Consider the following 26202-nt stretch of genomic DNA (forward strand, 5'->3'; position numbering starts at 1 on the left):
GGAGCCAAGGTCAGGATTCCTGCTCTGACCCATGACCCCAGCTCTGAGAACAGAGCTGTCCATGGGATTTTGTTCCTCCGCCTGTCCTCCTTGGTGGGCCCACCACTGCCGGGTCCCCCGGAAATGGAAAGAGGGGCCCCTCCCTGCCAGTTCTCTTGGGTTATCTCCTCCCAGAAAACAGCACAGGATGCACTTGACCACAAAGGGGCAGAGCCAGGGCCAGCAGCTGCTGGGTCTCAGGAGACCGGGTGTTGGCCTGAATGTGGCCATGGACCCAAGAGGCCAGCCGGGGGCCCCAAGTGCAGGCCTGTGAAACGGGGTGATTTCACCCTGGCGCAGACAGGGAGGACCTGATGGGATCATGAAGGTGCAGAGACAGCCCTTGACTCTTCTCACCTGGCTGGTACCCTCTGCTTTGCTGAGCCTCACAAACCCTAGCGGGGGCTTGCCCAGAACGAGGTTGTCCATGTTTTACGAAGCAGCAACGGCGGCCCACAAGGAGGTAGTTCAACCCCAATCACACCACAGGACTGTGACCCCGCTGCTGGGCCAGCACAGCTTCCCTCTCAACAACCCCCCCTCCCGCCCAAGCCGAGTCTGTGATGTCACAGATCTGAGAACAGGCAAGGCGTGCCTTCTGCCTGCCTCCCGTCCTATGATTCATCCCGGCTTCTTGTCCCTGGTCTGCCACCAACTTCCTGGGTGACCTCAGGCAACTTCCTTCTGCCTCTGGGCCATGCATGAGTGGGGTGGGGCGGGGGGCGTTGCGCTCTCTGAAGTCTGTGGCTCTGGGAATCATCTCTGGTCTCCTAATGGGGTCACGGCTCTCAGGGCTGAGGCTAGCCTCTGGCTTTCTCAATCCTGCAGGTGCTGTGGGATTATGGGAAGAGCTGCCTATCCTTTTGTCTGGTCTGGACATGTCCATCCTCCCCTCCCCGGGTGACAGATGGAAAGGGCTCCAGAGATCTCACCCTGCCCGGTTACCCCATTTAATAAAACCAGGAGTGCAGAGTGGGGAGCAGGTGTGCAGAGGTCTGGGAGCCTGGGGGTCAGGAGGGCCGGGGGAGGGAGCTGCTGGGGCTGCTGAGGCTAGGACTTCCCTCCAATTCCTCTAAACATTGCTCCTGGGGGGCTGTAGGCTGGACTTCGTGGCCCTGACAGCTGACCCCTGGATCATAAAACAAGACATGTTTTCCGTGGGGGGAAATATTACTGTCCTGCAGAACAGCTGTACGTTTGTACCAACGGCAGTAGCAGCACACGGAGGACAGTGCGCTAGATCATTCCCGCACTCTGCTCCCTGCTCTGTCACCTCTCATTGCACGGTGGCCAAGAAAGTCAAAACAAGGAGGAATCGGCTGCTAGCCCTCTGGCTCCCAGTGACCCTGCCCTTCTCCATGTGTGCCTGCGCGCATGCTCGGGCCCCGAGAGCAGTGAGAACTGAGCAGGCTGGAGGTCCGGCTGGCCGCAGACGTGCATGGAGGCTCACGGCCTGTCCTGCCTGGCCCTACCTATGTCCTTGTGCTCCGCATCCCGTCTCTCCAGGGCCTTGGCTGGCCAGAGAGGGCCTCTGGGCTGTGCCCTTCCTCCCAGAACACTCATTCCATGCTCCCACCCCTTCTCCCCAAGGGCTGCCCGGGTTGGCAGGAGCTCGGAGTCTCAGGGCATGTGAACTCACCCTGGGAACTGAACTCCAGGGGACCCCGGAGCCGGAGCTGGCAGGGATGATTCCCAAACCGGTTCGGCAGTCCTTCATCCTGCTGGGCGGGATCTTCAGACCCGGGGGGAGATGCCAGACAGGTTGAGCCTGTCTGTGGGCTTTAGGAAAATCCCAGCCTGGAAAATTCCCTGCCTACCTCACACCACCATCTGGAGCCTTCCAGGATAACCCATTTAATTGTAAAGACATCCCAAAGCCAGCTCAAAGGGCTCTTTGCATTGGAAAGAGAATGCTCCCTTTTCCTGAGAGGTGCCCCCTGGGTCCTGCCAGGCAGAGGTACAGACCAAAGTGCTGCTCGCTGAGACCAGCTGGCAGGGAGCCCGCACCCTGTCCCATGCCCCGGCACTCTGCCGCCGGACCATTATAAACTACTCAGGAGTGGGGCAGTCACAGCCCCCATCTTAGAGATGAAGGGCGGGCACAGAGAGGGTAGGGATCCTGGCTCAGGGCACACCGAGCTCGTGACAGGCTGGGACAGAGGCGGGACTTTCTCCTCTTACCCCAGGGACACTGGCTGGTAGTAGAGTAAGGGTGAGCAGAGCTCCCCTTCTATATTGGGAAGGGGAGAAGGGCCCTGAGCCGCCCCCACAACTGACCAAAGCCAGGTGCCCTCTGTGCATCTGCCCCACCATATTCTGGGAGAACACGGCTTCCGAAAGGACAGATCCTTTGACTCCCCGAGGTCTGACCAGAATAGCCGTTGGGAGGAGGGTCCGGGGAGTCAAGAGTCTCCACGGCTCCTTTTTGCTCCAAGGCAGCACCCCCACAAGGCAGAGGGGAGCCCAGAGGCCTAGGATAGCGAGGGTGCTCTCCCCACACTGCTGACCCTGGGATGACACCCCCAGGGGGTCTGCAAGACCAGACCTGGGCCCCACAGGCACAGAGCCTGCCCCTAGGAGCCACGGAACCCGCATGTCCCTCATTCCAGCAGAGGCTACCTGGAGAGCCTGTTTCTATCCTGTACATAGAATTTCTCCTGGGGCCTAAATACCACTGCCCAGGGCGTACTCTAAGGGAATTGGAGGGGTGGGGGCGGGGGGGCGGGGCAGGAATCCGTTTCTTCCTTGAGGAGCTGACTTTCCCGAGGCTTCCCAGCTCAGTGCTTGGCCATTGGTCTGGCTCCTTCTGTTCCCTCCGGATCTAAGGAGAGGTCGAGTGAAAGCAGGCCCCTTCTAGGCTCAACCAGAAGCCGAGTCTAAACACCATGCTTGTCCACCTCAAAGGAAGGCAAGGAAGCTGTGAGTCTGAGAGTTGAGAGGCCTGGCTGTGCACCTCCATTGTTAGTTCCGGTTCCCACGGCCACTCTCGATCCTCATGGGAGTGGGAGCCAGCAACAAACACCAGAACCCTCAGAAGAAGGTCCCCTTTCACCCCAGCCTGGGCTCCCAAAGCCACAGCAGACCATCCTGGGGTCCCGGGACCAGGCCTTGGGGAGGCGCTGATCCCAGGGTACCTTTGTTTCTATTAAGGAACCACTGGGAAACCTTCCCAGCCCTAGAGTGACTGAGGGTGTATGTGCGCCACGGTGACAAGGACAAGAGAGAGATCTGGGGCGGGTGGCACTTTGCCTGGTGATCCATGCACTTGACTCCTCAGAACAGGCTTTAGGTCACTCGTTGCTCTTTGAGAAAGAGGGAGTTCAGGACCAACCTGCTGACCACCCCCAACCCTCCTCTGCTTCCCCCGCCCGAGGGACCTCATCGTCCAGCAAGAACCTCAGGTGCACAGTACAAGAGAGGCAGACCACACCTCCACCCTCCCCAGCCTGGGCTCGGCCTGGGCTCCTGAAGGGGAGGCCACGCTGTGCTAAAGGCTTGAGCCACCAGGCAGGTGGCTCAGAGGTTGACGCAGCGGTCTTGTTCCAGCAGCAAATCGGGCAGGTGTTTTAGCTCAGGGGCAGGTGACCTGGCCCCACACTGTGGGAGATGACAACCGTCCAGTCGGTTCTCTATCTAAAACCCGTGTTGCACTGTTTGTTTCTTTTTCTTTTTTTTTCTTATCCGTGTATCCAACAACAGCAGCCCATCACCCACACATCTCGCATTTCTGTCCTGGCTTCCTGACTGATCACCACTCCTTTTCTGTGAAACCCAGCGTATGTGGATGTTTGAGGGAAGCCTGGAAGCCGCCCATGACTGGCTGTCACCACCTCTCCAGGTGCCTCACAGGGGTTGGCCGTGGGTAGCCTGGCTGCCTGAAAACACAGGACTGGCCCAGCTGGGCTGACCGAGACTGCTGGGGTCCCTGGTGCCTCTTGGTGACTCTGTCACATTGCCTACCTGTTTTGGTTATGGAGAGGTGGACACGAACCCGAAGAAAACACGACTTAGAGACTGAATTTATAGAACACTGGGGAGGGGGTTGGACAGGAAACGGGAGAGGAGTTTTCTCTTTGCAGAAGCTCCTTTATGAGATGAAATGATTCTCTGTGAGGTTTCTTTAAATATCCAGCTGCCTTGTTGCAATGAAAATGATCATTTATGAGAATTCCATTTACATATAGTGCTTCCTAGCTGCACCTGTTTCTCAGAGAGTAACACACCTGGGGATGTCTGGGTGACTTGGTGTCCTGGGTGCTGAGGTGCCAGGGCAGGACTGAACCACCTGGGTCTCCAGGATAGGAAATTTTTGCCTGTGCATCAGAATCATCGGGAAGGCCTCATCCCCAGTGGGGTGTCAGATTCAGCGGGCAGTGGGATGGAGCCCAAGAATTTGCATTTCTAGCCAGTTCCCAGGTGATGCTGATACCACTAGTCCAAGAACCCCACTTGGAGAACCACTGGTCTAGCCCAGTGGCCCTCTTTGCTCCATGAACAGAGAAAGAAGGAATAATTCTTCCCTTTCCCTTGCCGGGTTCAGAATCCACACAGGCTCTCAGGCCAAGGGGAACTGTGTGCTTGGCACATGGTCTGCAGACTCCTCGATTGTTACGTTCAAGGCCCTGGAGGTTTGACCCTGGACTCCCTCCCTGGCCTCAGTATAGATGGAAGAACACTGGGTAGGGAGTCCAAAGTGGGTGAGTCCCCATTTTGTCTACTCGCTCTGTGCTCTGTGGTCTTGGGCAAGACTCTGGCAGATTTATGGACCTCTCTCTTCACCCGCACATCAGCCGATCGATCTCACCTACCTGCTCCCAAGGTGTAATGGGGCAACCCCGGCGGGGTCTCCTGTGCGTGGAGAACCGGGCTGGGGCCAGGCCCTGTTCTGAGCCCTTCACACACACTGTCTCACACAAGCCTGCATTCTGGGAGGCAACTACTCCTATCTCCCCACAACTTGCCAGTGCGTTGGCTGGGTGGCCCTAAGCCCTCTCTGCCTTGCGGTCTGCCTCACAGAGTGGCTGGAAGGACAGGATTAGGTCCTGCTGGGCTCAGCGTGGCCGTGGCTCTCAGGAGGAGGCCCCAGGGTTGGGGGGGGCGGGGACTGACAGCAGCCTGGGCTGCCTTCCGTTCCTGTCTCTCTTCCTGAGCAGCTGGGGGAGGGGGCCGTCATTAGTTTAGGTCTCTACAGTGTTTAATCACCACGCCGCTCTGCCTCCCTCCTCCCCACTCCAGCGCCTGCTCTCTCCCTGCAGGAAACAGCTCTCTGCCTTCTGCCTCTGATGGAAGCCATGAAAAATGAACACAGCACCCAGACAGAAGGAAACACCGGGGCAGGGAGGGGCGTCGGAGCCAGATGAACGGCTGGTCCTAGCCCAGCAGGCACCAGCTGGACCAGCTGGATCCCAGGGAGGCTCTCGAGGGCCTGCTGGTCACACACCTGACCCCCTAACAGGGCCTCAGGGTCTGGACGGCCATTGGCCCTGGAGTCCAGAGCAAATCCAGCTGCCTCTCTGAGAGCTAGAACCCAGAGCCCGGACCTTCCTGGGATCTCCAGCACTCAGAGGCTCTGAGGACAGGGGATCTACTCCCTGCCTCTGCCCCGAAGAAGGCCAGGCCATGCGGGCACATGCCCTCGTGAAGGTCGACTGCAAGCCGGGCAGAAATTCGACACATCCCTTTGGTCCGTTCGTTTTCCTAACAGTCCTATGATGTTAGGATCACGACTCCCATTTTCTAGGAGGGAATTGGCACTCAGAGAGGTTAAGGAACTTGCCCAAGGGCGATCAGCCAAAAGAACTGGCAGAAGGGGACTATTTATCTTTCATTGATGCCATTACCGCTTACTTACATAATACACGAAAGCATTCTCTTAAAGCTAACATTTCAGACGGAGACCCGAAGAGAAACTGAGGCCCAGATCTGCTAGCCTCCAAACCCCTCATTCTTCTACTGCCACTGGTGACTCCAGCTGGCTCTACTTCGCCGCTCTCCCTTCTTTAACTTTTCAGTGTAATTTTGAAGAAGTCACGCGTGCACGTGACTTAGGGACAGAAGTCGATAAAGGACACGTACTGGAAAACATGGTCTCCTCCCACCCCAGGCTTGTTGCCTCAACCAGGGGAATCATGCTAGAGGCTCTGGGGTATCCTCCCAGAGCTGTTCTGTCACTGACATACACCATGGCCTTGGCAACGTCTGGCTGGAAGATTCTCACCCTGGATATCCACGTGGTTCATCCCCCCACCCAGTTGTCCGTATTCGGGGAGGGCGTCCCTGCCCTTTCCAGCGTGCACACTGTACCACCTGTCCTGCCTCCTGTCTCCCTCCCCCGAGTGATCCTTCTCCCTAGCACTGACTCCCTTCTGCTTTTGATCGTGTTTACTATCTGTTGCCCCACTCCCTGAGCCAGAGCGAAAGCTCTTCCTCGGCAGGGGTTTCCACACACTGTGTTCATTGCCACGGCCTCGGTACCTAGAACAATGACCCCACACATGGGTAACAACATGAACATAAAAGCCGGCCCCGGCCATGGTACATGTGGGCAGACCCCACCCTTGACACGAAGGGTGGCATCTTATACACGCTGTTCTCAACCTTCTTTCTAAGAACATATGGTTCAGCTCAAAGAGACTGTCACTCCTGGAGAACAGGACGGAGCTTTTTCTACCTCTTGTCTCTCCAAGGATCCAGCCTGGCCTGGGGACCACATAGGACACATTCAGAGCACACCATGGCCAGGCTGGAAACTTGGCCCTGACCTCACACCACAGACCAAAAGAAAAAAAAAAAGCAAAACAATACATTGCCTAGAAGATGCTACAGGAGAATTATCTCCATGACCTTGGGATTGACAAAGATTCTCAAAGAAGACCGCAAATGCTAACCATAAGGGAAAGTTGATAAATTTTCTGACATTAAAGCAAAGAACCTCTGCTAACCCCAAATACCCCATTAAGAGAATGAAATAGGTAAAGCCCAGGGTGGTGGAAGAGTCTGGAAGAGACAGAAGACACACAGCGCATTGTGACACCCAGGTTCAAGGGCTCTGGGGAGGAGGGCTCCCCAAGACGGTCTGCAGTGAGCTAGGAGGGCTTCTCAGGACAGACGGAAGGGGACTCCATCTCACTCCCCCTCAGCTCTGGCCTCCTCCTTTCTAAGAAAACCAGGCACTTAAGACAGACAGAAGACCCCCAGCCCGCCCCCCCTTTCTGCCCCATGCAGAGATAACCAAGCAAGAAAAAAACAAATTAAAGAGCCCAGGAGCCTGGCAGGGCCTTGGTAAGTTTGGTTGGACAGGGCAACAGCATTTAACAAAGCTCAGATCATCCATCACTGGGGCCCAGTCATTTAGATACTGGGCATTTGATTAAACTAATATGGGCGGCTGGGGCAAGGCACGGCTGGGCGCTTCCTACCCCTGCCTACAAATTAGACCGTCACACACAATCCGATTACCTTGACTGCCACATTTATCTCTGGAAAGGGGCCATCCATCACTCCCCAGCAGCTGGCTCTGTGCCTCCTCCTGCAGGAGGGGTGTGACGTGTGCACCCAAGTCCTAGCAGGCGGTGCTCACTGGGTCGCACCTTCCACCATCCCTTCAGCAGACACCGTCCCACGTGCCCACCCTGCTGCAGGACTCAGGCTGCGCAAGGGGGTACCAGCGGACACAGGCCTTGCCACTGCGGAGCCCACGCAGAGCTTGTGAAAGGGCAAGTCTCCGAGCTGGCCAGAGGGGAGCTCAGCGTGTGGATGGAGCTGTGGGCCCAGGTCGAAGCCCCAAGCTCCCTCTCCTCGGACTGGGACTCCGAGAGTGATGTGTCACTGATCTAGTCCTCGACCTCACACCCGTGAAATGGGGCACCGACCTAATACAGCACCGTCTGACGTGACCTCTGTGGGGACGGACATGGCCTGCATCCGCGCCCTCCAGCCTGGAGCCACAGCCCACCTGTGAGGAGGGACACCTGACCTGTGAGGAGCCGGGTTCTTAACTGCATCTCACTCTTTCTGCAGCATAAATGCCAGTGTACACGGCTGCACAGGGCTCCAGTTCCAGAGCCGGACATCACAAATCCAGTGGCCGCTCCCTTTCCAGGGTTGAAGTGAGGGGTACACTGGACAGCTCTACCATGGCCAGTGCAAAGCTGTGACCAATGCTCCCTGAAGGCTAGACCCCCTCCCTTCTCAAAGAGAGGGCTGGATTCTGGTGCCAAGGACAACGGCTGCTATGACCCAAAGACCCGGCACGGGTAACACCGTCACCTCTCTTGTCCTGCAGCCTGACAGGGTGGGCATGCTCCCATTTGAAACAAAAAGCAGCCTTAGAGCTAAAGACAGATCACCAAGGGGCAGGCACAGAACTCAAGTCTAGGTCTTTGCAATCTCGAACCCCCTGTCTTCCCACTGGATGCTTCCCACCGACTTAGGAGTCGGGTCTTTGGACGCTCAAGGATGTCCTGCTGGCGGCAGCCTCTCCCTTGACCACCATGTGTGCGGATGCCACGTGCACCAGCTTCTCTCTGGACCGGTCTCCTCTCAATGCCAGAGCCGAGGAGGTGGGTACCAGGCAGAGGGGCGCCCCAGAGTCCCTGTCCAGCTTGTCCAAGCCAGAGTGGCCCCTGGCAACCCCATCTCCCGCCCCACCTAGCACAGGGTAGAGCTGGAACAGCCAACACAATCTGTGGTTCTAAACATACCGAGTCTAGATGGGGTCCCACCCGGAGGCTTTTGCAGAGTGACCAGAGCACCCAGAAATGGAGGCTCTGTGACTCTAGGACCAGTGAGAAAGCTCAGGGACATTGCTCTACAGGATGCTACTGAGCACAGGCTGCAGGGCTGGCGGCAGTGCGTTCATACCAGCTTCTGGCACCAGGAACCCGAGGGTCCTGGGGGAGCTGAGTCCCCTTACGGGGCTGCAGGGGCGACGAGGGGTGCTCACAAACCTGGGGATAGGATACAGTGCCCCATAAGTGCTCTCTCACTGGGTACCTGTTCCAATGACCGGTCCTGCCTGAGGTCTCAGGGCAGGTCAGAGACCAGGGAGCCCCCTAGCCTGTGTGCAGGGCTGGCAAGGCTGGAGAGACAGCCCTTAGGAATGAGCAGTCTCACAGGGGCCAGAAGACCCCGTTTCTTACTGACTGGCTCCAGCACAGGCTGTGTTACCTTCGGGGTCTCCTTTCTTTATCAAAAACAAGAATAAAGTCATAGGCATGCGCAAAGCCATTGGTGCGATCCGATGGGACAGGCGAATGCACGCACACGCTGGATCTGGACACGCCTGATAAAATCTAGGTGCGCCGCTGGGGAGGCTCTCGCAATCACTTGAGAGCAGCCTCGCCCTACAGAGAAATCACCTCCCCAGGAGGGGAGGTGGCTGCAGAAACAGCCAGAACTCAGAGCTGGGTCTTCAGATGCTGGAGGGATGTCCAGCTGGCAGTGGACTTCTCCTAAAGCCTAAGGCTGGAAAGGGGCAGGCCCTGGGGAACAGAGGCCCACCTTGGGGACCTCTCCTGAAACCCTCTGTGCCGGTTGCCAGCAGGATCCTGGGAGTGGGCCGGCCTGGGCATCTGGAAGGATGCAGGGGACACAGCTGTAGGAGGGAACATTCTCCCCTGGATGGAATACAGGAGGTTCTGGGTGGGAGATCTCCTCTAGGCTGGGAGAGGAGAAGGGAAGGCTGCAAGGTAGGAGCCAGACCAGAAGAGTCCAGAGATGAGGTGACCTGGAAGAGCCATACAGGAGATGGGAGTGGGGAGGGGTGCCTAGCAGAGACTAGCTGAGGAAGCCCCCTGGGAAACACCCTCTCCCCAGATTCATCCTTCTCTGTTGTCCCAGTTGATGGTATGCTTAGCCACTCACACATTAGTATAAATGAGTTTATAACAAACTGTGCCAAGATAGGCAAGAAGCAATACTTGCAGGAGAAAGAAGGGGGTGGGGGAAGGTGGCAGGCAGCTCTCCCTAGCAAGCCACCTGCTTGGAAGGCAAGGAAGCCACCCCAAGAGCTCCCCAGTGGGGACCCTCTGCCGCCAGGACTACCAGCATTCCCCCCATCCCTCCCCACAATGCCAAAATGCCAACACTCTTTTGTTGCCACTTAAACCAATTTGGGGGTAATTCTGCAGGCAATTGTCTTCCGATTTACAATGCTGCGCAGTGATTGCATGGAGGCTGATGGTTCAGGCTGTAATTGTATGGTAATCACTTCTGTTTATGATCGATGCGGAAATCACTATTGTTTTCCAGCAGGCTTGTTAAATCAAAAAAGTGCAGGGGTGGGAAGGGAGGGTTTATTTCTGTGAGTTGGAGCCCCAGGAAAATGAAATTAAGCAGAGCAACCCGATGTGGGGGGAGGTGGCTCTGATGGCAAAGGAACCCTCATTGGCTCTGAACTGAGACAGAGACAGGCAGGGACTCAGAGATGCAGAGACAGCGAGAGACATGGCAGGTGTAAGTGGAGACCCGCGAAGACACAGGCAGGTAAGCACGGAAGCCTGGGGAGTGGCCCAGCCTGGGAGAGAGATGGGCAGATACTCAGATACAGGGATGCCCAGACAGCCCCCACTACTGAAACATACAGAGACACGGAAAGAGACGTAGTAAGGAATCCCCTCTACACACACATGCATGTGGGCGCGCGCACACACACACCCGCATTACTAGACCTACTCTCCCCCTGCTCCTAGGGGGGTGGGACAACGCCAGTGCCAGGTGGCAGGCCAGACCCTACCTGCCTGTCCAGGCTAGAGTACCGTCCCTGTCCCATCTGGGATCTGCCTGCCTTCTTCCCCTCGCCCCTGCCCCAAGGCCACCTACCTGCTGCCTGGAAACAGAGTGGCACATGGCACCTGGGGGGCTCAGGTGGCAAGAGCACGGCGGTATTGGGAGCTGAGCCACAGCTGCAGGAACAGGGGGAGCTGCCCACCTGGCAGGCAGAAACCTGAACCTCCCAGAGGCTGTAGGGAACAGGCCTGGGCCGGGGGAGAGGCCGTGCCTCCCCAGGCGGCCACAGGCACTCGGTGGCACCACAGGACTGAGCCAGCCCAGGCTGGGGGCCAAGGCCCACGGGGAGCAAGCAGGCACCAGCTGTTGCCGCTCAGACAGGCCTCTAGGCTGCAGGCTGCACTTGGCTACAAGGCATGTGTGTTTTTCAACCACATGCCCTCCTTCCCCAGCAAAAGGGCACGCAGACCACTGGACAACATACTAAAAATCCCGTCTTCGGTGTGAATCTCAGGTATTTGCTTCCCAAAGCCTACAGGCCCCTGCCGTGATCTCTGCCAGCTCTCCTGGTACTGCCTGCCCCCGCACACCCCCGGCACCTTTCTCAACTACCCACCGTACACAGCGCCGCCTGGCCTCCCCAGGGAGCCTTCCCCCTCCCAAGTGGATCCTCCTCTCTAGAGCTCCATGAGAATGGATGTCGCGCCAACTGCGAGGCAGGACTTGGGCAGCCCACAGAACTCGCTCGAATTAGCTCAGCAGACAGGATGGCAGGCTGGACCCTATCACGGGTGAACTCCCAGCAGTGGGGGTGAGAACGGCATTCGGCCGCCTTCCAAACAGTTTGAGCGTGGGCTGGAAGGCCACCCTGACCTAACTGGTCCGGCTTCCCTTAACCCAGAGAACCCTGATTCTGCTGTCATGCCCTGTGTGCTGCTCCCAAAGGCAGTCCAGGCGGTGGGACGGTCAACAGTCAGCTCAGCCCTCCTTACCTGGAGGAGAGGTCTGTGCCCTGTCCCTCAGCGCCCCTCCGCGGCCTGGGTTCGGGTCCTGAACTTGCCCTCGCCTGGCCTTCCAAAGGCCAGCCCCAGCTGCGCTGGGCCCTGAACCGGGGGTGCCCCGGCTGCTTAATTAGGGGCTCAGCAGGGCATGCCAGGCAGCCGCTGGAAAAATCTTAGAAGTGGAACAATCATTCCCTAATTGGACTTCCAGGATTCCGCTTAAGAAAACAGACTGCTTCTCCCCCAGGGACTATGCTGCTGAAGTACATACAAACAAGTGAGAGTTGTTCAACATTAAAAACAAAGTTGGCTAAAACAAGAATTGAAACTGCCATCAAGTTGTCTCGATGGAGAGGAACGCCCCAGCGGTGGGGAGTACGTGTGTGCCTGCGTCCTTGTGAAGGGCTTGGGCATGTGTGTGCAGGATCAGGCGTCCACACTGGACGTGTGGCATGTCCAGCACGTGGCTATCTTTTGGGGTCACTGTCTTGTCCTGTCTTTGGTCAGGAGCCCATCGCCAAGCCTGGACCCCGCACCTTCGCAGGTGCTGGCACCGGTGGGCAACGAAGTCGCCTGCTCTGCAGGGGGAGGCCAGAGAGAGAGCCTCAGTGCTCTCCTGAAACGGCCCGACCCTGTCCTCCAGTCTCCCAGTCTGCCCAGTGTTGGGAATGACAGCAGCTCCCCACCATGGGAGAGAAGGTACCCCATGGATAGAAGTACATTTCTAGACTCTGAAGAGACTCTGGTCCAACTTGAAACCTCAAGGATGGGAGCAGCCCATGTCCCCCGACTTCTGTTTACAGAGCACCCTGAAGTCAGGGCCCTGGGTGGGAATTGTAAGGTAAGGCCACTAGGCCAGGGCGCTTCCCCTCCCCATACCCACCCCTCCAAAGGGAGGGGTAGCCCCAGCGAGCCCATGGAGCTGGCAACAGGACACCGAGGCTGGGCAGGAAAAGGCCAGGGCCGGTTCGTGTGGGAGCTGCTCCCCGCCCAGGCAGCTGTGGCCAAGGGGCAGGGCTGTGAAGGCACAGAGACGCAGCCTGCCCTGAGTCAATCCTAGAGCTAAGTAGGACAGGAATTAACAGCCCCATTGTTCAGATGGGGAAAGTAGGGGCCCCGAGAGGCAAGGGACTTCTCGTGAAGGGTGGAATGCGGCAGTCTCCCGACTCTGCGTGCTCTGATAGACGACGGACAGTCCGAAGGTCTCTCTCTGTACAAAGCTCTGAGAGTTCTTCTGCCACCCCGAGACAGGCAGAGAGGAAGCTGTGGAGGGTCAGGGCTGATTTCCCCGGGAAGCCACGGAACACCCTTTCCTGAGGGCTGGGAGGGTCCAGAGTCATCTTCCTGAGGATGGGACAGGCCTTCAGGGGTCAGCTCCAGCAGGCCTTCCCAGGCCCTCCCTTAGTCCCTGGAGGGATGCACCGAGAAGGCCACTGGGCTAAAGGCCCTTGGCCATCTCTCAGGGGGAAGGATATCCCTAGAAAGGTCCAGACCTTGGGGTGAGACCCTTCTCAGAGCTTCACGTCCATCTTCCAGTTTGAGTGGGCCAAGGGCATGCCTATACTGGGGAGGGGGCGGGACAGCGCCAGACACAGTGACTGCCTTCATCTGGGGTCTCTTGCTCGGTCATGGGCCCCTAGGCTAGTCGGGGACCATCCCTCCCATCCTAGCACGATGAGAACACCTGGTATTTATGGAGGGCCTCCTTTGTGCCCAGGCACATGGACTTGGTGGGTCCTTACAGGCCATCTCAAGGTCGCTACTATTATCCCTGTTTCTAGACAGACGTGGAGGCTGAGGAATCACAGAGCTTCAGTAACTTGCCTGAGGTCACAAAACTGGTGAGAGGAGGGGCTGGCTGCACACAGCCTGGCCTTGGGCCTCCCTTATGCTGCCCAACACGGAGAGAGGGCCGGTGTGGGCACCCGCATGCCCCAAAGGGATGGGAATATGTTAACTCACACACACACACACACACACACACACACTCGCAACAATCCCTATGTTCACAAACCTCCACAAAACCACGAGAACACCGCTATATACATTCATCCAAGTCACTCCACTTGTAAATGCCCCCCAGAGGCATGTCCCCGTGCACGGGTTCACCGCAACTGTACCCAGATCCCAAACCTGCAGAACATTTTCAAATGTTGCATCTTCCACTTCTCCAACATCTACAACACGCAACCGGCTTACCCTCGCTCTGTTGCTAGGTGCACCCGTGGCCCCACACACCCAGCCCCATCCGGCTGACCTCTTGTTTGGGGACTTCCGGCTCCCAGAGGGCAGGGACCTTGCTCCGTTTTTCCACATTCTGCACCGTGCCCCACCCAGAGCCCACTGGTCATTTGTTCATTCATGCAACCAAAACGTATCAGAGTACGTGCTTTTTGGCCCATTTGGATGTGGATCATAAAAACTCGAATGCGCTACAGCCATGAACTTGAAGAAATCCAATATTCCTACACGAACGCAGGGCAGTGCTGAGGGCTCTAACTGCTTCACAGCGAGCTGGGAGAGGGTCCCAGGCGAGACATTAGTGAGTGCACATGCACGGAGGGCCCTCAGCAGGACGGCCGCCCCCCACTCCCTCGCTCCTGTTACAACAGGCCTGGGGGCGGGGTGCCCCCATCTTATTGGAGAGGCAGCTCAAGCGGCCCAGCAGAATCTCAAGCTCGGGGCACCTGTGTGGATGCCGGGAAGGCTTCACGTAAGAGGTAGCTGAGACCGGGGAGGCATCCTGGGAAGCCACCCCAGATCCGGCCTGGCCAGAGGCTGGGTTCCCTCTGGGCAGGAGCTTGAGGGCACTGCGGGGAGCACTCCCGCACTCCCGGGAGAGAGGAAGGAGCAATCAGGAAGCTGCAACCTGGGAAGAAATCTCCCATGGAAGACCCTGGAACCTGAGGCCAAACAGCTTATCCGGGTCATCAAACGTGTTTTCTGGAGAAGGTACAACTCCATGCAAAGCTCTGAGAGGATTATCAAGCCCCTGACAGGCCTGATGGTGGGGAGGTTTAGTTCCCGGGGATGGCGGAGGGGGGTGGTGCTGTGGGAGCCTGGCGCACAGTGGGGCTGGGGTGCCGGGTAAGGAGGGTGAACTGACCAGGCAGTGATGCCCCCTGTTCCCCAGCAGGAGCAGGCCCACCAGGGGCACAAAGGCACGGGCATGGAGAGGGCCAAGGACCCACCTCTGTCTCAAGGGTCAAAGTGGCCTGGACAGAAGGGAGGGTTCACAGGGAAGGTTCCATACCTTGTGGAGCTTCTGCTTACATAGGGAAGCAAATGCTTGGCCCTTGCCCCTTTCCCTAGCCTGATGCTGACCTCGGCACCCTCTCTGGGGGCCAGGCTGCCACCCTATGGGAGGAGGGCATTCAAAAGTGGAGACCCAGTGCTTAAGGCTGTCCTGGGTCCGGCCAGGTCGGGGTGTGGGGAAAGGTGTGCTCTGCTTTGGGTCCCCCTGCCCTGAGCCCCTAGCATGGTGGTGCTTGCAATCCCCATAGGGCACCCCAGAACTACCCAGGAGCTTTTAGGGGCCCCGTTGCTGGCAAATGAAAAACACACACAGAGGGTTACACAAGCAGTCCCAAAGCCCCTGCAGAGAAGCCACAAGCTTCCCTCAGCAAACACTGAGGAGGCCTGAGCTCCTGGCCAAGAGCTTTGGGAGGCCCCTGCAGGGAAGCAGCAGGGCTGTTAGGTCCAGAATTTCTCAGGATCGCTGGGGGAGGTGGGCATTCTGCGTGCTCCCCACTTCAGGGCTTGTGCTGGGGGAAAAGGCAGCCCCACACAGACACGTGGGTAGGCAGAGGCGGCGGGGAGCATTCTGAGAGGCTCGGGCTGCGGTGGAGGGTTACGAGGCAGCGAAGCGGGAGGATGTGTCCCCAGAGGAATGGGCGTTGCACACATACAAGGACACCCGTGACTGGGCGGCAAGGACAGCGAACATTTACTCAGGGCTGGCTAGGTCCTAGCGCTGTGGTTAGAGCTATAGCTGCAATGTACTCTTTAATCCTCCTGCAGCCTTATGAGATGGGCACTGCTTGCCCATTTTACAGATGAGGAAATAGGCTCAGAGAGGGTTAGACTATGTCCCTTCCAGTCCCAGTGTGTGGGAGGGGCAGGAGAGATGGTGTGGGAGAGGCTGGTGGGCAAGCCGCAGGAGGGGGACCTCTGAGGACTTAAGGGCCGCCAACCCATAACGGGGAACCACAGGAGGGCCACACCCCTTCCCCCGGTCCCCCTCCCCGCTGCCCCAGTGGAACCCTCCCTGTGAATGCCTAGCCTACACCTCCTCTGCCTCTCTGCATGGAGACAAATCCCTGGGGAGCCCCCTATCGGGGCCTCCATCCCACTGCCCCTGTACCCTCCCTACAAGCAGTCTGTTACCTGAGACTTGTTGCTGCCTCACTTCTCAAGGACAGGCCTGAGTGCTGTCCTGCTGCCTAGAGCCCAGCACCAAGCACAGAGGCTCCTGGGATCTCCTCCCCCAGCTCCTAGAACTTTCTTTCACTGAGCACTTTTCCTGAAGCCCTTTGGACCCCTGGAAGCCAGGCCTAGACCCAGGGGCCTTCCCCTGTCAGCCTGTCTTCTTCAGAGCTACTGTGGACCCAAGAGCCATGTCAACATGGCACGTCTCATGGGACCCTCTGCCCAGAAGACACAAACTGGGGACTCAAAGACCCCAGCAAACTGTCTGTGGACCTCAAATCGGGGAGGTTCATGCACAAGTCACTCAGAGGGCTTCAGGAGTCCAAGGTACAGATCTACAGCTCCTTCCCCCAGAGGGAAACGAAAGTAGGTTTGTGTGGGGAGCCATGCAGACTTCCTGCAGAGCTAGGACACACTCTGGGACCTCCTGAAGGCTGCTGGCAGGGGACGGCCCCGCAGTACCGAGTCAGGACAGACAAGTGGAAGGCACACTCACGACCTCGCTGCCTCCCGCTGGCCTTCACAGGATCGCCGGTTACCGTGGCCCCACGGGAGGGGGGACAACAAGACCCATCCTCCAGACGTCACAGCAAGGTCTCTGGCCACAGCCCACCGCGGGAGGAGCATCTCACAGGCGAGGACACTGAGGCCCGAGACAGAGCTGGGACAAGAAGAACCCAGTCTCTCAGACTTAGGAATTCGGGAGAAACCAGAAGCCCAGCGCTGAGGGAATTAAGTCAGGAAGCTGCCTCGTATTGAGCAGTCCTATATGCCAGACTCTGAGCTAAGCACCTTCCAGCCCGTCTCGCTGCCTCCCCACTGCAGCCCTGCCACGCAGAGGCAAGTACAGGCAGCTCGATTTGGTTGACCGGGAAACAGGGTTAGAGAGGTGAAGTGACTTACCCAAAGTCACCCAGTAAGTGACAGATGTGGGTTTCATAATTACTGCCCAACACTGTCTCTGGAAGGATGCTGGTGGCCCCATTTTAAAAGCCCCAGTGGGGATGGGGCAGGGAGGTCCTTTGGGACTCCATGCTTCACAGAAAGGATGGGGGGGCGGGGGACAGAGAGTCTGGGGCCCTGAGCTAGGGGATGCAGGGTGGGAGCAGCTGCTGGAGCTGCTACCAGGCAGGTGGACCTTGGGACCCCACCCCCACATAGAACCACAAGGGCAGAGCTACAAAGGCCTTGGGAGCCGGGCGGGGGCAGCACTGTTCGACAGAACAATGATGGTGGGAAATGTTCAACCACTGCCCCGTCCAACACGGCAGCCACTAGCCCCCCGGGGCTACTGAGAACTGGAACTGTGTGTACTGTGATTGAGGAACCAAAAATCTATTTTCACTTAATTTTTCCTAATACACATGTAAGAGGCCACATGTGGTTATTGGACATGCTCTAGGACAGCCCAGCAAATGAGGTGTTTCTTCCTACAGGTGGGTTCCCCAAGAAGGACAAGAGCTCTGGCATGTCACACGGTCAACCTGGGAAGCCAGAGCTGGGCCAGGAGCTCAGGCCTCTCCATTTCTTCCTGGGTGACTGCCTTTGCCGTGACCCACTTCTGCCCTGGGCTGCTTATTTATCAAGCACCCAGCACTGACTGCTCTAAGCCAGGGAGGTCCTGTCCTATAACCCACAGCCTGGGGGGGTTAGACACTTGGGTAGGCACGTGACCACATGAAACAGCCCTGCATCAGGTGGTGGGACCTGGGCACCCAAAAGGGCTTGAAGGACTGCTGAATACAGGGTCCCACGTCTGTACGTGTGCTGGGGGTGGGGGACCAGGGAAGGCCTCCTGGGAGGTGACACTGGAGCTGGGCCTAGAAGCCACACAGGATGGAGACAAGAGAGAAGAAGGTCTCCCTGGGCTTCAACCTGCCTCCCTGCACCCCCCTCCCCCCGAGTTCTTCACGGCCCACCCGCCCACACATAGCAACTGAACCAGACCTGCTAAACCTTCTGTGAACGTGCCAAACAGATTACACTCTTGGGAGGCGGAGATGGTGCGTATAAATCTCCAGCCACCTCAGGCTCGGACCCAGGACACCACTGAGATGGCAGGAGAACAAATTCGGCAAGCCCAGAGGCTATCGCCTGTCACCAGTCCCCTCTAGTCCCAGGGAGCTGCCCATGTTGATTTCAGACCTCTGGGGCCTGGCTGTCACCCCTAGAGGGACTGGAGACACAAATACATCTCACTTTTTTTTTCCCCCCAGGACAGAGCTGAGGACGCGAAGAGTAGGTCTGGCCAAGTGCCACCAAGTTCCCGGAGCTTCTCAGAAGAACAGCCGGCTGCCCTCGCTCCCCACCACGGGCAACCGCAAAACAGGAACCCTGCAACAAGGGGAGGCTTTCCATGGCGTCAGCACAGGCAGGGATGTTCCCGCAGCAGAACTGTGGCCCCGCGCTGCTCCCTACTTCTCTGCATGGATCCCTGCCTGCAACGCGGCAGCATCCCCGCTCCTGGAAGTCCCAGTGGCGTGTGTGGATCCAAAGCCTTCAGTGGCTCCCCGTTGCCCTCAGGATAAAATCTGTGCTCCCCACGGAGTTTCGGCAATGGCTCCACTTCCCACACTGACCTCTGGTGCTTCATCTGGAGGGATCCCCTCCCTTCCCTGAGATTACCACACCTCTCCGGGTTTCCACACCTTTGCTTCTTTCCACCCTCCTACCTGAGATCCATTGCCCTTTGCACCTAAGACCCAAATCCTACCATTCTGGAAATCGAGTTCCACCTGGGAGGAATTTCAGGCTACTCCAGCCTCGAATTTTCCATTTCCCCCTCTTCCTCCCACAGCTGTTAGGGTGTGGGGCACCTTCCTTTGTTCACTCAATTCTCCTTGCCCTGCTGTGCCTTCATATTTCCCCCTGTGCCATCAGAGGCTGCTGGCGGTGCCCAGAGGCAACACCAAGCCTTTCTGTCTTTGCCTCCCCCCAGCACAAGACTGCCAGAGTGGAGTTTACCTTTTAGAGATGAGACGCAGAGCAATGCTCTCGGTACAGAGATGAGACCAGAGGCCCCCAGAAGGGAAGTGACTTGCCAAAGGGCTCACACTAATTTGGCCCCAGATCACAGATGTCATCACTTGAGGGCTAGGCCCTGAAAAGCTATGTTTCCATGAACTGCATCAGAATTATCTAGAGGACCTTTACAAAACCAAAGCCAACTCATAGAGGCCGGGCCCTACCTCAGAACCACTGAATTTCCAAAGTGACTGGGAGCTTCAGCATTCAGGAATGCGGGTATCCTGGCTAAAGCCCCTGTTCTTCATTCACTGAACATGCTGGAAGCACCCACTACTGCCTGGGGCAGTACCCACAGGTGGGCGGGGCCAGCAGGACCCAGCAGAAGTTAAGGGGGCTCAGAGAAGGCCTGAGAGCTGGGTCCAGGAAGAAGTCAGTGCCACGGCTTGGGTACTGAAAGGGAAGAAAAGGGCCCACTTTCTCACCTATAGCACATCAGACTCTGGGGAGCAAGAGTGCTGTGGGCGTTCCCAGGGTGGCCCACCCCTACCCTGGGGAAAGGCACAGGGACTCCGAACACCACCCTACCTCCCTCAAGGGGACTGGGGACCTGGGCATGTGGCCAAAGGTCCTCTCATCCCTCCAGTTCCCCTGGATGGGCCTTAGAAACCACCTTTGAGGTGTGTGAGGGTCCCTGGCAGAGGGCCACCCTCTTCTCAGACCCCTCCCTTTGGTCAGCTCAGGGCTATTCCAGAGCTGGAGGCTGCAGTGAGGCTGATGCTGGGGGCAGGGGGAAGGGTTGTACCTCAGGACATAGGGCCAAGGCCAGAGACAAAGTGACCTCACCTCAGGGCTGGGACAGGAAACTGAAGCAAGGCACAATTAAATCTTATATAAACCTCAAGTGCAAAATTACAGACCGGGATCCGCAGTGGGCCATGAGAGGGCATTCGCTCCATTTAGGCCTGCCCTGCTGGGTGACCTTGGGGCGGGGAGTCCCTTCGCTGGTCTGGGCCATGGGTTCACTGTCCTTCCCTGCCGGTGGTTAGTGGACTGGGAGCTCCCCCGACAAGCTGGGTGTGCTTGGAGGGCAGAGGCTTGTTTTTCCCTGAGCAGGCTCCCCCGTGAGGCTGATGCTTCTCTGCCAGGCCCTGGGAGAGTTTCCTCCAGCAGCTGAGGCTTCTTGGGGGGCGGGGGAGGGGAGGAGCGAGGGCAAGCGTGCCACGCAAATGCCCCATGACACAAGGGGCAGCAGGCCCTGGCAGGGAGGGAGCAAAGGGCATCTTGTGCCAGCCAAAGTCCCCAGATAATTCTTCCCATTGGGCTGGGGTCTGCTCACCTCCTTTGGGGCGGTGCTAACGAACCTGGACACAGGCCCGTCCACAGGGTCCTTCCCTTCTGAGACAAGCCAATCTCTCCTGGGGACCAGAGCGGCATCGATCAAGGTAAACACCTCCCTCACCCAGAGCCTCTCTCCCTCTCCCAGCCCTGCCGCACAGAACTCTCTGTTCCTGGGGACCCGAGGCTGAGCTGGCTCTCCCGCCCGATCGATGGATGACTTCACAAAGACTGACGCCTAGCAGGCACCACGATGGTCCTCAGGGAGGTCTAAAGCTTCTCTGGGGACCGCTGCCCACCCTTGTCCCCTGGCTGACCTCCGCTGGGTGGCAGAGCCCTGGTAGAGGAGGGGCTCATGCCACTCGCTGGGTGACCTTGGGCAAAACGGAACCTCGGCTTTCTCCTGCACTAAATGGGGATACCTGGCTTGTGTCTACTCCCCTCACAGGGAAGCTGTCAGAAAATCAAGTGCTAAGAAAACAGAAGATGGCCTCATCTGCACTGGCACACCTGTGGGCTCTGGACTAGTGTCCTCACCTCACTTCTGCTCTGAGTCTCCATCCTTACAGGCCAGCGCGGTCCAGTGGAACTTTCTGTCACAGGGCAAACGTTCTACAACCCGAATAGCCACACATGGCTGGTGCCTCCCATATCTGACAGCACAGTTCTAGACACACTCTGCCATCCTTAGTCCCCGGGGTGTGACCCAGAAAGAGCCATCGGGAAACTCCCAGGGAGGACTTTGGCTGAGTATCTGTGGGGGCACCTCTCTCAGTCTGACTGGCTGACACCAGAATGGGGACTCATATGAAAGTTTCCAGGGTCTGAGAAGGGCCTGGCTGCCTAGTGCTCAACCAACACGAACTTAAGTCCAGGAGTGCTTTCTCAGTCGCTCTGTCCCCTCCCCACCCTTGTAGGGAAAGCAGCACCAGACCTGCCTTCTGCTCCTGTAGCCCTCAGCACTCACTGAGGGTCCGCCAGCTGCCAGGCACGGTGGTGGGTACCGGTGGTGGGTACCAGATGATCCCTGCCTCCAAAGAGCTCAGGGTCAAGGCCTCCTTCCAGTGTGAGCTAACATTGGCTTCCTCTGTCCTCTACTGGATGGTCTCAGGACTTCACACACGTTTTCCCGGCAGACACCGGGGCTCCCAAGTCCCTGAGTGCACAGGCTGCGGTGAGACCCCAGGGGCAAGAGAGCATGGTGGAGGGGCCGGGCGGCTATGCAGGGGAGTGGAGACAGCCTTGTAAAGCAAGTCAAACTCTGTGCAGCCTGCTGCTTCCGGTTCAGACCCAGATTCTCACCAAAGCATCGCTGTTTGGTGGTTTCTCACTAAGGAAGTTCACGGTAAAAATAGCTCAGGAGGGGACTTGAATCCAGCTAGTTGGGGGGTAGTGACTGCTTAGCTAATATACAAAAAAAGGGGAACAGGCTTATTAGTGACCATGTGGACCCTAAGGCTCAGAGTGCCGCCCCCCCCCAAGCCCTGGTCGCTGCCATGGGACAGAGCCTTTTGCTTTGTAGTGGACAGGAGATGAACATCCTGTCCCAAAACTGGAGGGTCTGAGGCCCTGGATGCCACTGGGGTCACCCCGAATTCAGGGTGGCACCACCTTGTCCACTCCAACTCACTCCCCAGCAGGATTTCTGGCCAACACTGCACCCACTCTCCAGGCTGGACCATTAAGAAATACCCTGGCACCAGCTCGTTGTCAGTTGCCTCACAAAATCTTCCTGCTGGAAGAACCACCAGCCATGCCCAGTGCCCATCTGGCAGTCTGGCCTGACGGTCAAGGGCAGGGGTCCTGGACCCCGGCCCTGAGAATGACAGTTACCTGAAGCCCATCTGAGGAGGCGCCACCTCCCTCCACTGGTGCAGAGGGTCAGGGCAGGGAAAGGCGCAGCCTGGTCTCCCCAGTCTCCTTGGAGCAAGCTTCCCGTTGCACCCGGGAACTGGGACCTGTCTAGAGGCTTGGGCACCAAAGCTAGTAAGACCCAACGCCGAAACCATGTGCTCAGGACAAGGAAACAACCCGGTTAGCCCCAACAGTCTCCTGAGAAACCCTCTCTCCAAATCCTTAAACAAGATCCTCACAGCCTGGTGTCAGGCACCCCCAGAAAGGCGCCTTCCTGCCCGCTACTGGGAACCCTCTCTTTCCTTCTCCAGCCGGCTTCCCAGCAAACACTTGTCAGAAGTCTGTTCCGTGCCCACCAGCTCTCCGAAGGACGCCCTGGCGCAATGGTGGCATCACCAGCGCCCGTGGGGGTCTCTGGGCTCTTTCAACATTAGGGCTACAACCTGACAAAGGAGCAGCTTGAAGTTAAAGACCCTCGGCCGCCGCCTCCGTGGAAGGCTTCCTGGCCGATTCTTATTTTGCAATAGGAGCCGATTGAGGACGAGCTTCGTAAAATGTCTGCTGGGGGACCAACACTTCACCTTCGGGAAGAATGCAGGGGAGCACCCAGGACCCGGGCCCCGAGGAAAAACGAGGGCCCCTTCAGTGGGAGCACAAAACGGGCCTGATGCACGCCTGTGCCACTCTCGCGGCCAAGCCTCGGGCTGACACCATGCAGCACACGGCGCTACCCACAATGCACCGGCCCTCCTCTGTCACACACAGGCACGCACACTCACCCCCGCGCCCGGAGGGAGCCCGGCCCGGCCCGCGGGCGCCCCGGCGCCGACCCCTCCAGCCCCGCACTCACCTAGAAGTTGCACCGGCCTTGGTCCCCCCCTGGCACTCGCGGGGGGCTGGGGCCCGGCCGAGAGCGGCCGCGGCGAGCGTCTCCGGGCAGGGTTCAGCCGGCGCCGAACAAAGGCTGCGCGCAGGCAGCGGGCGCCGCCTGCATCCCCGCTCCGCGCCCGGGCGGCGGCGGCGGCGGCGGCGGCGCGGGGGCCCAGGCGGCTCCGGCGCCCGCTCGCTCCGCGCTGCCCGCTCCGAGGGCGCTCCGGCTCCCGCGCTCCGGCTCGCTGCTGCCCGCCACCGCCGCCGCCGTCCGGCTACCGCACCGCACACATCAATTATTCATCGCCCGTCTCCAGCTTCCCGGGCGAAGCCAATCACAGGCGGAGGCTCCGCTAATGGGGCCGCGGCCGCCGCCGAGGAGGCAGCCAGCCGCGCGCCCGGGCGCAAGCGACAGCCCTCCGGGGACGGGGATGGGCCGGGGGCGCGCGGGGGGCGGGGGCGCACGGGGCGCGCCAGCGAAACTTCCCACGGCCCGCGCCCTGCGCCGCGCGCCGGGACCCCAGCTGCGCGACCACCCACCCTGCGTGCGCCCGCGTGGGGCTGGGGGCTCCGGGGAGGCCGGGCGCGCCGCGGAGGGGGGAGGGGAGGGAGGAGGAGGAGCGCGCGAGGAAGATGAAAGGCTAGCAGACCTGCTTCGGCGTCTCCAGGGAGCCCCGGCTCGCGCGCGCCCTCCCCGCCCCGCGAGCCTCGCCGTCCGCACCCCCCCCCCCCGCCCCAGCCAGCCGCCCGCACTCACTCGCGCGCGCAGACCGTCGGCCCAGCCACTTTGCTGCGAGGGAGCGCGAGCGAGTATGAATCGGAGGCAGCTCACATTTCAAACTTGCACGCAGGGGTGGTGCTGGTGCACGCCGCCGCCGAGCGAACGCACGACCCGACAAGCGGCGCTCCAGCCTCTGGGCGGGGGCGGCGACCAGGGCCCCCGCCCCCCCCCGTCCCCCCCTCCCGCCGCCTGGGCAATTAATTGGAAGCAACACTTGTGCGAGTGGGTCTCCCGGAGCGCTGTCGCCTGAGGGGGCCGCCGGGAAGGCGCTGACGGTGGTTGACTTGGGGTGTCTCCCACCCCCCACCGCCCCCCACCGAATCCTCCCAAGTGGTCATGCTAATGAGGGTCCCCGGCGGGGTGGGGGCGGAGGAGGGAGCTGGCCTGGGGGCGGTCCCGGCCCGGGGTTGGGGGGGGGGCGGAGGGGAGGAGCGGGGCGGTACTGGGTCATCCGGATTGCGACCTCGGTTTGCAGGATTTTCGGAACCGGTTAAGGGGCGGAGAAAGCAGAAGACCTGGTATTTAACCTGGCACAGGGACCCCTCTACCTTCGGGATTCCCCGAGCGCGGAGCCGGGGTCAGGGTGAGCGGGCGTTCGTTCGCTCGACCTCCCCGACTTCGGGGAGTTCCTGTGCCCTGGGCCAGCGGCTATAGGGAAGCCGGGGGCGGCTGCGGTGCTCGCCTGCCTCGGCCCTGCCCCGCCCCGGGAGCTGCCGCCTTCCTGACATTGCATCCTGTGGTGGCCGTGGCCTCTTCCTTCCAGCCTGTCTTTTGCAAGGTCTCCTGGCGTTGAGCTGAGTTGCCCCCTCTCCACCCCTCCGTCCCAGAGACGCCCCTGGAAGCCCACCTGTTGTCCTGCCCAAAGGGCACTGCCCCTCTCCCTCTTTGCACTACCATCACCCTCTCGGGAGAAAGGTTTTATAGTCCCCTCCCCCAGCCCTACCTACCTGCCAGTGAAAATTGCTTGGTGACCTAACTAACTCAAATGATTAGGAAGGTAAGAGGGGTCCCATCATTCATCCTAAAGAAAGGTAGCCAGAACTGTCTTCTCCTCTATACTGACAGCTGTGCACTGCTCTCTGAGACATCCCCAGTAACTGACCGGGTCCACTAGCCTTTGCTGCTTCTCTAGACTTCATTCTCGGATACTCCCCTCCTTTTTCATTCTGAGCCTCTGGCTGGCCCCTAAACCTTACTGTCTGTCCTCCTGCCCGCCCTGGAAGTGGCTGAGACAAATCACTTATCTAGAAATTATGTTCTTGCTCCTTGTTTGACATAAATCGTTAGCAGGCTCTAATCCCACCCACTGCCACTTGAAATATCACTTTCGGGGATGGCATTTGGAAATGCAGTTGTCATGGGCTTTCCCTCCGAGGAGCTGGTTAAATGGATTAATTCATACTTCATAACTTGCTGCCTTTTGGACAAGAACTAGCTTCCTGCAAGAGAGATTAATTGGCATCTCCTTCCTGCAGGGCCAACCCCAGGGGCAGCTGGAGAAAGAGGGACTTCTCTGATCTCCACCAATTTCAGGCTCTGCTTACTTTCACCTCTTCCAAGGAGTCTTCCTTATTTTGGGTTAGAATGGTTTGGGGGGGCAGTAATTTAGTGAGACATCTGTTGGGAACCTGCCCTCCCAAGCAGTCTCATCAGGATTTGGGATCTCAAGAGGGAAGAGCCCTATGGCCCTATAAAAAGACTCTCCCATTTTTCTCTCTTTGGCTGACCCAGTCCCCACTGCAGATCCCCTAGACAATGGTTTTCAAAGCCCAGTGCTCTGCCAGTGACACCCAGAAACAGATGGGGCCTGACAATTTGGCCCAAATTTCAGAAGAAAACACTGAGATGGAAGTCCTCAAAACCAGATTACTAACATTAATCTGGTTTTAACATAGTGTCAGATTACCCAGAATTCAAATAGCCAAGCTTCAAATAACCAGAACACACTCTTGGATCCTCCCCTCCCAGAAATTCTGGGCACTGATAGTTCATGATATTAACCTGATCCTTGGTGCCCTCCAAGCCACAGAAAAACTACATGTTTGGAACTTCCATGTTCATTTTTGAAATCCCCTATAAGTGTTGGTACCAAGTAGCCAGTCCCCAGGCAGAGTTCAGAAAAACCACTTCCTGTACGTTGAACCAGAATCCGGACTGGAGCTGAGGTTTATACCAGAGGGACACAGACCTGGCGTCACT

General features: G+C 58.5%; 1 protein-coding gene across 7 annotated transcripts in view; it reads right to left on the minus strand.

Annotated features, from left to right (window-relative positions):
* ZMIZ1 (zinc finger MIZ-type containing 1) overlaps window positions 1–26202 on the minus strand; it is a 229402-nt gene that overhangs the window by 41340 nt on the left and 161860 nt on the right. Inside the window, exons 1-2 of one of the 7 annotated variants that reach the window (XM_032838930.1) lie at window positions 9208–9214; window positions 4848–4850 (exon numbers count right to left, since the gene is read on the minus strand). The exons of the other annotated variants lie outside the window; for them this stretch is intronic. The gene's annotated coding sequence lies outside the window, so the exon portion shown is untranslated. Of the gene's footprint in view, window positions 1–4847; window positions 4851–9207; window positions 9215–26202 lie in introns of those variants that run through there. 7 annotated transcript variants of the gene reach the window in all.

This window comes from Lontra canadensis, unplaced genomic scaffold (genome assembly GCF_010015895.1).
Source record: "Lontra canadensis isolate GAN:19392208 unplaced genomic scaffold, GSC_riverotter_1.0 scaffold3, whole genome shotgun sequence".
Lineage (NCBI taxonomy): Eukaryota > Metazoa > Chordata > Mammalia > Carnivora > Mustelidae > Lontra > Lontra canadensis.